Source organism: Marmota marmota, unplaced genomic scaffold (genome assembly GCF_001458135.2).
Source record: "Marmota marmota marmota unplaced genomic scaffold, marMar, whole genome shotgun sequence".
Classification (NCBI taxonomy): Eukaryota; Metazoa; Chordata; class Mammalia; order Rodentia; family Sciuridae; genus Marmota; species Marmota marmota.
Genome location: NW_026000242.1, coordinates 7,338,393 through 7,350,682, shown reverse-complemented (window position 1 = coordinate 7,350,682; position 12,290 = coordinate 7,338,393). Strand labels below are relative to the sequence as shown.

Here is a 12,290-nt window from a genome sequence, read left to right as displayed (position 1 = left end):
CTATTGCCCTTCTCAACAGTGAGCCATCCTCAAGATATAGAGAAGGATCTGAGAGGTCAAGTCTGCCCAGTCGCAAAGCTGGTGAGTGGTCCAGTTGGGGCTGGAACCCATGATCCCCTTCTTCATGCCTTCCCCTCACCCTGATGTCTCACAGCTCATGTTCATACCCCCATGGACTCAGCAGCAGCGTGCCCTTGGGGTCCTGGGTCAGGAAAGGACAGAGGGAAGCACTGAGTGGGGGTCTGGGGCTCAGGAAGGAGCAGAGCAGGAAACACAGTGGACACAGTGGCGTCCAGAAGCCCGTGAGATCCTCTCCTCTTCCCCCAGGGAGTGGGGCCTCAAGCTGGGATGGGCTGTTCCACTCCCCAGAGAGCTGTGCCCTCTCCCAGAGGCTGACTCACCAGGCAGGGGCTGGGCTGGACAGAGGCCAATCTTAGGTGGCCTCAGGATTCCCAAGAGCTTTAGCTACACCAACCCCCAAATTCCAGGCGCAGGGACCACCTTGCTGGGCTGGGCTGGAAGTCAGGCTGGACCTCACTTGCCTTTAGAAGGTCACTGTCCCATTCCTTTACTGTCTACTCCATTCACATTTCATCCTCACAGCTTTCCTGACAAGCGGATGCCAGGTGAAGAATTTGAGGCCCAGATAGGTTAAGTAAGTTCCCTGATGTCTCACAGCAGATGGACTGTGTTTTCACCCTGATGTGGCTGACTCCAAAGCCCATGCCCTTCTCTCCATCTCTCTGGGGTATCTTGCTCTGAATAATCACCCCAAACTCCTCTTCTGAGGTGACCAGGGCCAGAAGCACATGTGCTTCACAAAGCCCAGCACTACAAAGAGGGACCGTGTCACAAAAAGCAACTCCTGGATCTCATCCTGGACACCATCTCCCATTCCAGTACCCTTCATCCCACAGCCCAGGGCACATGTGTGACCAAAACCAGAGAAAGAACATTTACCTGTCATGAGACGTAGAGAGGCAGATCCCACATATTACCATTCAGGGTGGCCCCACTCACAGCCTCCCCAGTAGTTTCTTATCCCTTTCCCAGGGGATGAGAAACAAGCTCAGCTGTCTGAGTTCACAGCACCCCCCACACACACACACACAATCTCATTCTTCTTAGAACTTGGCCCCTGGGAGGCACTCAGTAGGGACTTCCACTGGCCTCCCCTGTGTCTCCATGGAGCATAAGAAGACCTGGACCCTTAGCCTCTGAGCCACAATGTCCTCATTCTTTGGTGTTCCTCCCAGGAGAGGTAAGATGATGAGTGGGAAGATAAAGATGCCACAAAGGTGCCAGGAGGAGTGGGCCTGAGGACGGAGAGGGCAGGGCAGCACTTGCAGACCTGTGAGGCCAGGTGGGGCTGGAAAGGCGGACGGAGGGGCCAGAGCCTGGAGGGAGGGGAACACCTCACTGCTAATGCACGTGAGACCAGGGGCCGGAGGAAGGGTGACCAGCCCCTGTCTGGACCTGAGGGAGTGAAAGAATCAACAGCAAGGTCCTGCAGGGTTTTATGTCTCCGCTGCTGGGGAGAAAGCAGGGAGTCCTCAGGCCCAGCCTGACGCCAGCGTGCTCCAAACTAAATAACTCCAACTCCCCTTTTTATTTCCTGGCTGACAGCAACTTATTGGGAAGGCGGCTGCATCTGACATTCTAATATTCAGAGTCACCTCCTGTGGGACAAATGCATCGCTGTTGTCTCAGCCGATGATCTGTACCAGGAAAGGAGGGACCTGGGAGGGGCAGAGAGACGCCTGGCCTGGCACTGCTGGCAGCAAAGGGAGAGAAGGGACAGAGCCCAGGTCCTACCGGACCATCCCAGGTGCCCCCTGCAACAGGCCTTTGACCCATAATAGTTATGCTATTATGTAGTTATGTGACCAGATAATGGTATCTGGTCACACCTCCCCTAGAGGCTGGTCCATCAATAGCCATTTCTGAGCACTCACCACATACCAGGTCTCTTGTGGGCACTGGGAGAGATGGAGAGGTGGTCATGGCACAAATCCTATATTCAGGATGGGCAGGCAACCAAGTTACCAAGTGCACCATGGAGCCTATTGGTTAGAGTCAGGTACTTTGGAGAAGCACAAGCCTGGCTTCAACTTCTTACTCTGCAGCTTACAAACAGGGTAACCTTGGAACACTTTCCAAATGTCAATCCTGCATTGAAATGAAAACAGTATGGACTACTTCCTAATGTCATCCAGAAGATTAAATGAAGGAAGGCAAATAAAGGGCTGACCAGCCCCAGTGCCTGGCACAGAGTAAGAGCTCATAGTTGCTGTCAAAGGACACATAGGTGGGATGAAGTGCTGCAAAGAGAGGTGCCCGCAGGGTGCTATGGTGAGTTTGGGGGGTACTTGCTCCCAAACCACAGTTCTGGGTTAAGTAGGAGCGTCCCACTGGGCCTATGGGACCCTCCAGGCATCTCAGTGTATCTGAATGCTTCATGGCATTTCCTGGCCACACCAGCGGAGCACCAGGTAGCCAGGTGCTCTCAGGACAGAAGCAAGTGGGTAAGCGGTCACCCTGATGGAGTGACATCACTCAGTTCCTTGGTCACTTCCAAGGGAGCAGAAACAAATGACAGTGAAGTCAACCATGAGTCTGTGGGTGTTTGTAAGCCATAATATAAAATCTAGATATTCCTGTGGGGTGGAGAGACCCAAACAAGGGCCCACAGGGCCAAGAGAGGCATCAGGGAAGGCTGCTGTGGCTGCAGGCCTGTTGCTGGCCTGGGACCATGGGAGATGTTGGCTCTGTGTAAAGGACCAGTGGTCCTCTATGGTCCATCTGTCTCCTCTAAAACTGAGGTTGAAGTATTGAGAAGCAGGAACGTTAGGGGGTATTTAGGTGGTGAGGCTCAGCCTTCATGAACAGATTAACTCCATTATGGAGGGAGTTGGGTTCATCCTCCCAGGAATGGCCTCTTCTCTCTCCTGCATCTCGCCCACCCCTTCTGCCACATGATGATGCAGCAAGACGTCCCTCACCAATGTTGGCATCTTACTACTGAACTTCCCAGTCTCCAAAACTATGTGCCAAAAATTTCTGATCATTATAAATGACCCAGTCTGCAGGATTGTTAGAGCAGCACAAACCATGACAACCAGCAGCTGGGAGAGCCTGAGGGGATGGGGTGGTGCAGGGCCTGAACAAGTGGCCAAAAAAGTGGGCACAGAGGGGGACAGTGTGTCCTGGGGCTCATGAGATTATGTGAATTGGAGCTCAGATTTGGGTCAGGTTTTCCTAACTGGCCTTAAGAGGGAAAAAATGTCTCCATAGGCCTGAAAGGAAGAACAAAAAAGAGTAAGAGAGAAGCTAGGAGAATACTCTGAAGAGTTGCTGACGACTGATCTGGCCTTTAAAATGCGGCGAGTATGGTAATCTAATAAACACAGCAACAAAGCGTTTGTCACCAAGCTAATTTTATTAGAACAGATCTCAAATGGCTAATTTCCTTTTACTAATGAGCAAATTAGTTGAATCTCTGATCTGCTTTTAAGGCACTTATACTAATAAAACATGAACGACAGTGAAATTTGTTGTGAGATGAGGTGATATGTGCATTTGGGTTGAAGGGAATCTCCAGGCATGGAGGGCTGTTCCAACGGGGTCTTGTCCAGAGGCACCTCCAGGTTATGCAGTCCAGCTTGGATCCCAGCCCTGGGGAGGAGATGTCAACCCAGATGAGAACCAGGGGACCAGCCCAGAGGAGGAGCCTTTGGAGTGGGGCAGGGCCTGGCCCCAGCAGCTGAGGAGTGATGTTTCTGGCAGAACCTCAGAGCGGGGGCAGGATGGCCCCTTGGGAGGGGGTTCCTCCCCATCTCCTCCATCCCCCCACCTGTGCAGTGTAGAGAAGCGTTTCCCAAGACTTCCCTGCCCTCTGGTGTTCCAGACTGGCTCTCTCCAGACTTCCACCAGACTTCCTTTCTCAGCGCCAACATTGAGGTTTCTGGCTGCAGCTCTTCCAGTGATTTTGCAGATGCCTGGGGAGCGGGAGGTGTCATGCTCAGCATTTTTTCACAGCAAAGGGGCTTTGATCAGGGCTAGCATTAATTGCAAACAGCCAGGGCAGGTTTGATTGCCACCTGGGGGAGAGTTACACGGAAGGGCCCTTGACCAATCAGAACCCAATGTTGCTCCAATTGCTCTGAGCTGAGAGGTAAAGGAAGGGGTCCCAATTACTTTAGTGGTATACTAAATGTTGGCAAAGAGGGAAAGCCCGGGAGAGTGCTCTGGCAGTTAGAACAAGGAGAAGGGCTGCAAGGTTCTTGGCAGCAACCTGGCAAATGCAGGATGCCCTGCAACGAAGAGGAAAAAGAATTCCTGGGAAGGGAGTTCCGCACCAGGCAGACTCCCTGCTTCAAAATATGCTCTAGTAGTCGCTTTACACCAAGAAGGGCTTGGAGAGCCAGGTGGGCTTTGGCACATCTGAAAAGCTGTCCCACCAGCAGGCCTGACCAAAAGTCCCTCAGAATGCCCAACAGAGGAATAAGAAGCTCCCTGAGGTTGGATTTGGCATGAAAAGGGGCCAGAGTTCAAATAGCTGCTCAGTTCCATACATTTGACTCCGTTCACCCACTTAGCAGTGTGGTCTGAGCCAAGACACAGATTACACTTCAGTTTTTTCTTCCAAGGGGGAGATACTAGAACTCAAATGAACCATCCTGTGGACTCTCTGGGAAAGCACCAGCAACTCAATAAAGGGGAGCTCCCTTAGTTCTGCAGGATGAGTTTTAGGAGCTGCGGCCCCCTTTAGGCCATGCAGAAAGTACATGGACAAGAGAGAAAATAGGTGTCCCAGGAGGTGCCCTCAGGATTGAAAAAGGCACCCTAAAGAGAAGAGAGCACCTTGTCCCCAGAAGCACACAAGCACCTGGCAGGGATGCCCCTGAGGACCCTCAGCTCTCTCTAAGGACTGTCATGCAAGCTGCCCTTGCCTAACACCTGCTAAAAGTCACACGTGCACACCACCTCCCTCCCCTCTGACCTCACCTTCTCAAAATTCCCCAGAATGAGCCTCCTGTCCTGCAGCCCTCATCTTCAGAAGGGCTCTCTGGATAAAACAGTTTAACCGGCTCCACAAACCCTCAGTGAAGTACCCTGGTAGCTTTTCTTGATAGGGCAAATAGGTGCTGGTAAAATAGGGACACCACCAGGAGCTTAGATCTGCGACATGCCGAGAGCTTGCTTCACGCTCCTACACAAGCTGTCAGAGCCCCTTCCATCCTGAATTCAGCAGCTCTAACTGGCAGTGGAAGCCACAGCCACAGACCTCATCACTGCTCCTGGTGTCTCTCCACATTCCAGGTCTGCCACCCCCCAACCTGTACATACCCTGCCTCCCCCCACCGCCCAAACAGTCCCCAGGGCCACCTCTCTGAAGTGCACAGCCCTCATTCATTATTCAGCCACTTCCTCAGTTCAGAGGCCCAGGGGCCAGAGGGCTGGCAGTTTGTGTGCTCTTTCATCTCCCAGGTTGCACGAGGAATGCAGAAATGCTAGGCTGGTGTCCAGGATGCAGACAGAAGGCTCTCAGGCCTGGGTCTGTGACCCTCATGCTTTGTGCCCTGGGACCCAGCTCTCACAAGGCTGCCCCCCTGGAATGTCCTCACAACCAGAGCATGTCTTTCTGGGCTTTGAACCCCACTCTGTGGAGCCCCAACCTACTGATGCCCCATCCCTGCTTCTAATCAGGGGAGCTGGGATTTGATCCCAGTGTGTCTGGGTCCAAGTGGCAGCTCTTTACTACAGCAAGCAGTGAGACATGACTGTTCTGTAAATAGCCCGCAAGCTACCTGAGGATGAGCTTTGGCCCAAAGGCAGCATAAAAGCCTTCGCAAACCCCTGGGCAGAGGAAGAAAGACCTCTCCTGAAGTGATGCCAAGATATAATATGTGCCGATTCTAAAGGCAACATGAGAACCAGCTCCATGGCTGTGCCCTGACCCTTGCTTCAGCGGGTTGCACAAGAGGTGGCTTGAAAGAGGTCTAAACAGCGGCACACATCCTGTGACATGCACACAGAACTCTGTGACATGGCTCTCTTCCCCTCAGGCGGCAAGATCCTCTTAGTCAAGTTCTCCTCCCAAGAACCTTGCATCATCAACTTAACCTTCGGACACCTGGATAAATGCAGGTGTTGAGCAAGAAGGAAAGATTGAGAGTCAAATCTCCTGGTCCTAAATACTCCTTTCCCTAAACACTCCTCTCCTGTCTCAGATCCATCTCTCAGTGTGACCCCCCACAAGATCAAAACCTTTCTTTGATACAGAGCTACACAAGTTTGGAATTGAATTACTGAACCAGGACAAGGAGACAGAGCCAGCCTGGCCTGCCCAGTGGCAGGCAGAGTGTTAACCTGCCATGGGCTCCCGTGGCCTCGGATGGAGGAAGGCAATAGGCTGGATGGGCACCCAGCAGAGATGGCTTCCATCATCTCTTCTGCCCCTGTGCCTGGCACTACAGGACCTGGCTAGGACGGTGGCAGTGAACTGAGTGCTGAGTCCTGATGCCTCCTCTACAAAGTCCCATGTCAGAAACAACCACAAGGGACATTAAAAAAGATGTCCCCTGGTGAGGCCACCAAAGGTAGAGTGTTACAGGATGCCAGTAACAGCTACCCCAGTACCTCCTGGGGTTCCAAAGAGTAGGTTTCCTCATAGAAATTGGGGTCTCTGCCGGGCACCAGGAAACCAGATGAGGGGACCAGACAAGATCTCAAAGTGGGCTCCTACAACCCAGGCTGCTTTCCCAAATCCAGATCCCTAGCCGCATTCCCTCCCTCAGCTCCTTGCTGTGGCTCCTGCAGAAGGGACCAAGCTTAGCATGGAGGATGAGGTGGGCATTCTAGATACTCTCTGGCCAGAAGAGAGGAGGCCAGACTGTTCAAGGCTTTGTGGAGGTGCTGGCCTGGTACGCCTATTGATCTGCAACTGTCCAAAGAGCAGGGGCTGAAGACCCTCAGCAGGGTCCTCCCAACATCCTCAGCCTTCAGGCTGCAGGGATCCAGAATTTAATAGTATACCATATCCAGAACTAATCACTGACTCAGCCTAGTTCCTACCTTGAAGACCTAATCACATGCCCTTGCTTGCAGCTCCCTGCCAAAGACCCCCTCCATTATCTCTAATTCTTTTCTACTCAAATCACACCTACATTCAAGAATCAGCTCAAGTTCCACCGAAGCCAGAAAAACTTTTTTTCTCTCCAGCCCCGAGTCAATTCACCCCTTTGCGTCAGCCCAAGACACAGATTTTGACATTTGACCACATAACAATTTAGCAATCCATTAAATGTTATTCTTATGTCTTTGGCTCACTTTTTATATATTTTATTAGCCTTATTTCTCTAATTAGGCTTGCAGATGGAAGCCATGTCTTTCTTTTCTCTAAGTTTCCCAGTACATTCCTGGCCATTCAACACTTTTGCCCAGAACACTGCTGTTAGCTGGTACTGCTCAAATACATCCTATGCAACTCTGCTAAATGAATCTTCCTCAAACAACACTCCAATCATACCATCCCAAACCCATAAATGGCTCCCCACTGATTATTCAAACTCCTTGGCTTGAACCTCAAGATACTCCAGGATTTAGTTCAAATTCCTCCCAAGGTTTCTCTATTAACTCTCTTCCACCTGTACTCCATACTTCAATTAAACTTGACACTATGCCAGTTCCCAGATATAACACAATTCCTTGTCTAGGTGCCCTGGTTCATGTCATTTCTGCAACTAGAACATTCTTCCTCCCCACAACCATTTGTTGAATTCTTGCCCATTGTACAAGGTCAAGCTCAAAAATCAAGAATAAGCTTCTCCCACTTCTGACCTATGATAACTCCTGTAGGACATGTAACCACTGTCTGCCTCTTATCACAGTATCTTCCTATACATGTGTTTATCCTGCTCTGGACATGTAAATAACTGGGACAAGGACTAGCCTGTATCTTGATAACCCAGAAAAAGGTGGTAATTAAATATATTAGTCAACTCAGGCTACTATAACAAAATACCATAGACTGGATGAATTACACAAAGGCATTTATTTTTCACAATTCTAAAGACAGAGACCAAGGTGCCAGTAGATTTGGCTCTTGGTGAGGCCCTCTTTCTGGCTAACAGACAGCCACTTTCTCACTGTATTCCAAATAGCTCTAGTTTCTCTTCTTCTTCTCACAAGGGCACTAATTCCACCCTAGAGGTCCTATCCTCATGACCTCATCTAAACCTAATTACATTCCAAAGGGCCCACCTTCAAACACTATCACATTGGGGGGTTAGAGCTTCAAAACATGAATGGTGGGGTGAACACAAACTTTCAGTCCAACATCATGTCTTCCCTGTTTTCTCACATTTCCAAAAATTTCTTAAAGAGAATCAAAGGGTCCAGATAAGGATTTAATTATTTTGAAAAGCACAATAACCTCAGATTCAGGATGAACATCTGCTTTGCCAAGGCAGAGGGAGAGAGGCTGCCACCCAGTTGCTGGCTCCAAAGTTCCACCCACCCAGGGCCTTGAAGCAGGTCAGCAAGGAGCCCGAGAGGAAGAGCCACCCATCCTCCCCTCTAAGCCCTCTGGATATTCATAGATGCCTGGTTGAGGGAAGAAATGGGGCCTATGAGCCTGCCTGCTCATTCTCTGGACTCTAGAGCTGAAGAGGTCTAAGAAAAGGGGAAACAGAGGCTACACCCGTACCTGTTTGGCTGCTCAGGACCGTATGTTCTAAATGTAAATCTTCAAACCAAGGAGGCCAGCATATGCCAAGTATATGGTAAGATCCATGAAGCCCTTCTTAACCTGCCACCCTCCTCCCACCAAATCTCAGCTACCCTGGCCTTGGTCCATTTTCTGCTGCTATAACAGAATACCATAGACTAAGTCATTTATAAAGCAAATAAATTTATTTCTCACAGTTCTTGAGGCTAAGTCCAGCATCAAGGTGCTGGTACCAGGTGAGAACCTTCTTGCTTTGTAATCCCATGACAGAAGGCAGAAGGGCAAGAGAGCAAGGGAGAGCAAGAGAATGAGAGGGGCCTGAGCCTGCTTGTATAATAAAGCCACTCTCACGATAATGAGCCCACTATCACATTAACGACATTAACCCACTCATAAAGGCAGAGCCCTCATGACCTGGCAATCTCTTAAAAGTTCCCACTTCTCAAAACTATTGCTTTGAGGATTAAGTTTCCAACACAGGAACTGGATGGGACACATGCAAACCATGTCATCTCTCCCTGTCAGAATCCTGGCTTTTCCTTAGCCTGTACACACACACACACACACACGCACACACATATGTACGCACACCCCAATAACCTTATCTGCCTGATCTGAAATGGACTAGATGGGCAGGACCATGAAGAAAAAAACATGGAAGAGTCAAGAACATCAAACCAGGGTACAAAGGCCTGGTCGAGGGAAAGCCACTTCTCCAAATCTGTTTCCTCATCTAGGACGTGTTCAGTATCAACAATTGTGCTCACAGATTCCCTACAACACCTCGCTCAGCAATGGCATGAGCACTTTCTGGGTGCCAGGAGGCTGAGCTGCCCACCCCGACCCCATTCTGCACAAACAGCATGGTGTCACTTGAAATTTGTTTATCTGGAAAATGCAGGGGCTGACATTCTCACTGTAGTCCTTCCCATGTCACCTTGAGTGTGCCTCTGAATGTCCAAAGTCCCAACGTGCGCTCCTCTAATGGTTGTTTGAGAATCTAGTGGAAGTTAAACATGGAGGTAGAAAAGGGTTGTCTAACAGAAGGTCTGGGAGCCAGGGAGGGAGGGAAGGTGCCAGCCTCCAGTGGGACATCACAGAGCCCTGGCTGGCTGGGCCAGCCTTCTCCCGAGGGCCTGGGGTCACCTGCACCACCTCTCTGATCATAGCAGGTTTTCAGCTGTCTCCATTTGGGTAGGAAATGGGGCTTTTTGTAGTTTTGAGTTTCAGATCTTTAGACTCCTCCTTCTACTCTTTTCCTTATTAAAGTTTGCCTTGCCCAGCTTATGTAATATCAAAAAAAATCAATTGCTTATTTTCCTGTCTGTTTAGAAATGAAAGTGGAACTTCGAGGGGAGCCTGCAAGCCAGGAGGCAGCCCCAGGCTGAGCCAGAGGCACCGGGAAGGAAAAGGCAGCAGCTGGCTTCCAAGCTTAGTTGTAAAGAAGCTGAACACTTGGGGTCTCCCAGGGCCTGGACGTGGAAAAGGCCCCCAGAGCAGACTCTCTGTTACAAGGCAACCCCCTCCCCTCCTCTGCTCTCCCTCACCTCCAAACAGGGCCTGGAGCACCAAGACCTCCAGAGGCCACAGCTCAGTCAGTGGGATGGTCTGGATCAGCAGTTCCAGCAATTCAAATTCACCTGCAGGCTGTGTACCCCTGGCACTAACTCCCCACAGGACCTGAATTCAGAGAAGTCTTCATGGTTAGGTAGGGTCAGGCCTAGGGATCCAAGAGGGAAACTTCTAAAAAATTCTAAAAAGATGCAAACCAACACACAGAAAAACCTTGGCAAAACTGTAGCAACAATCAAAAGAGCCATGGTTAGCAGGGTCTCTGCAGGGAGAGGAACGAATTGGTGGAGCAGAAGGAGAGCTCAGGGCAGTGAAATTCTCTGTACAATACTGTAATGATGCATATGTGGAATTATGCATTGGTTAAAACCCTCAGAAAGTGCAAGGCAAGGAGTGAACCTTAATGTAGACCATGCACTTTAGTTAACACTAAATTGTCGATATTGGTTCTTCAGTTGTAACAAATGTGCCACTCTGATGCAAGATGCAAATAATCTGGGAAGCACTGAGGGAGTGGGGAGAGGGTGCATAGGATATCTCTGCTTTCCACTCTGTTTTACTATAAACCGAAAACTGCTCTGAGAAATAGTCCATTAATTAAAACAAACAAACATTTACAGCCAAAACTTGGAAATGACTAGAGTATCCTTAGACAGATGAATGGCTTAATAGTGCTACATGAATGCCATGAACTGCAGTTTGGATCTTAAGTGTCCATAAGGCCAATGTGTTGGACAATTGGTGCTAGTGAGAGGTGGTGGAAACAGGCAGGGTCTAGGTGGAGGTTTCAGGTCACTGAGGGCATGCCTTCAAAGGGTCATGTGTGCCGCGGGTCAGGGAGGGTGCATCCTGGCTGCTAGGTGAGCTACTTTGCTCTGCCATGCACTCCCTGCCATGATGTGCTACCCCACCACAGGCCCAAAGCAACAGGACCCACCAACCATGGACTGAAATCTCTAAAACTGGGAGCCAAAGTAAACCTTTTCTCTTTATAAGTTTATCATCTCAGAAATCCATTACAGTAACAGAAAACTTACTAAAACATCATGATATACTACTGAGCAATAAAACAGAACTCACTATTCACACTCTTGCACATGCAAATATATATAGCCCTGAGTTCCAGTAACACAGCCACTGACTGGCAAATCACCTGCTGTTTCTAGGCCTGAGTGTGACCTCCAGCAAAACATCACTCCAGCCCACCTCACTGCTTCATTGTTGCCCAATAGAATAAGGTGGCAGTGAAATTTGATACTTTGCTTGCCTTCTTAGGACAAAAAAGCTCTTCACAGCCCCTGGCTCCTTGGCAGTTCTGATAGCTTCCCCACTCCCAGTCAGACAAGAGACCAGGACTTTCCTCACCCTGCTCAGCCAAGGCCCTGCTCTGCAGGACCAAGAGCCCATGCATCAGCTGTAGCAGCCACCTTCTCTGCACTCTAGAGCCAACTCCTCACCTTCCCCTTCCTCGCAGCCCTCCTCCTGCTCTTCTGACGTGTCCATACATCACCAGGAATGTAATACCCTTTAAAAAGAATAAAAAAGCCATTTTGCTCTGAACTAACAGAGTCAGGCCTCATTGTTCCCAATATTACCAAGCGATTTCTGAGCTCGGGGAGTGTTGAATTGGAGCAGGAAGATGGCAATGGGCAGGGTCAGCTGACCTGATGGAGAGTGAGGGGTTGTAAGCTCAAGGAGGTACAGAAGGACTCAGTCTGGAATTAGAAAAGAAGGACACTGGGGTCTCCAGGGGCACAAGTCGAAGTGACACCTTAATATTTTCTGTCTCTGTGCTTCCTGCCCTATTCACTGCACTAATTCCGGGTTCATCTAGAACGTGATTTCTTTGATACACTCTCCTTTAAATGATGCCAATCTACTCTAATGTCTCCACCCTTTGGCCACAAGTTTCAGGCGCAGAAATTCTAGAAAAAGAAAGTTTGGGTATCTCTGGGACCAGAAAGACCTTGCCCAGTCTCTGCCTGCC

At 49.8% G+C, this 12,290-nt stretch overlaps 1 long non-coding RNA gene across 1 annotated transcript in view; it reads right to left on the bottom strand.

Annotated features, from left to right (window-relative positions):
- Window positions 1-3,431: 3,431 nt before the first annotated feature.
- LOC125613950 overlaps window positions 3,432-12,290 on the bottom strand; it is a 40,560-nt gene continuing 31,701 nt past the window's right edge. The window contains exons 2-3 of the long non-coding RNA XR_007344560.1: window positions 3,854-3,998; window positions 3,432-3,675 (exon numbers count right to left, since the gene is read on the bottom strand). This is a non-coding gene — a long non-coding RNA (uncharacterized LOC125613950). The remainder of the gene's footprint in view (window positions 3,676-3,853; window positions 3,999-12,290) is intronic.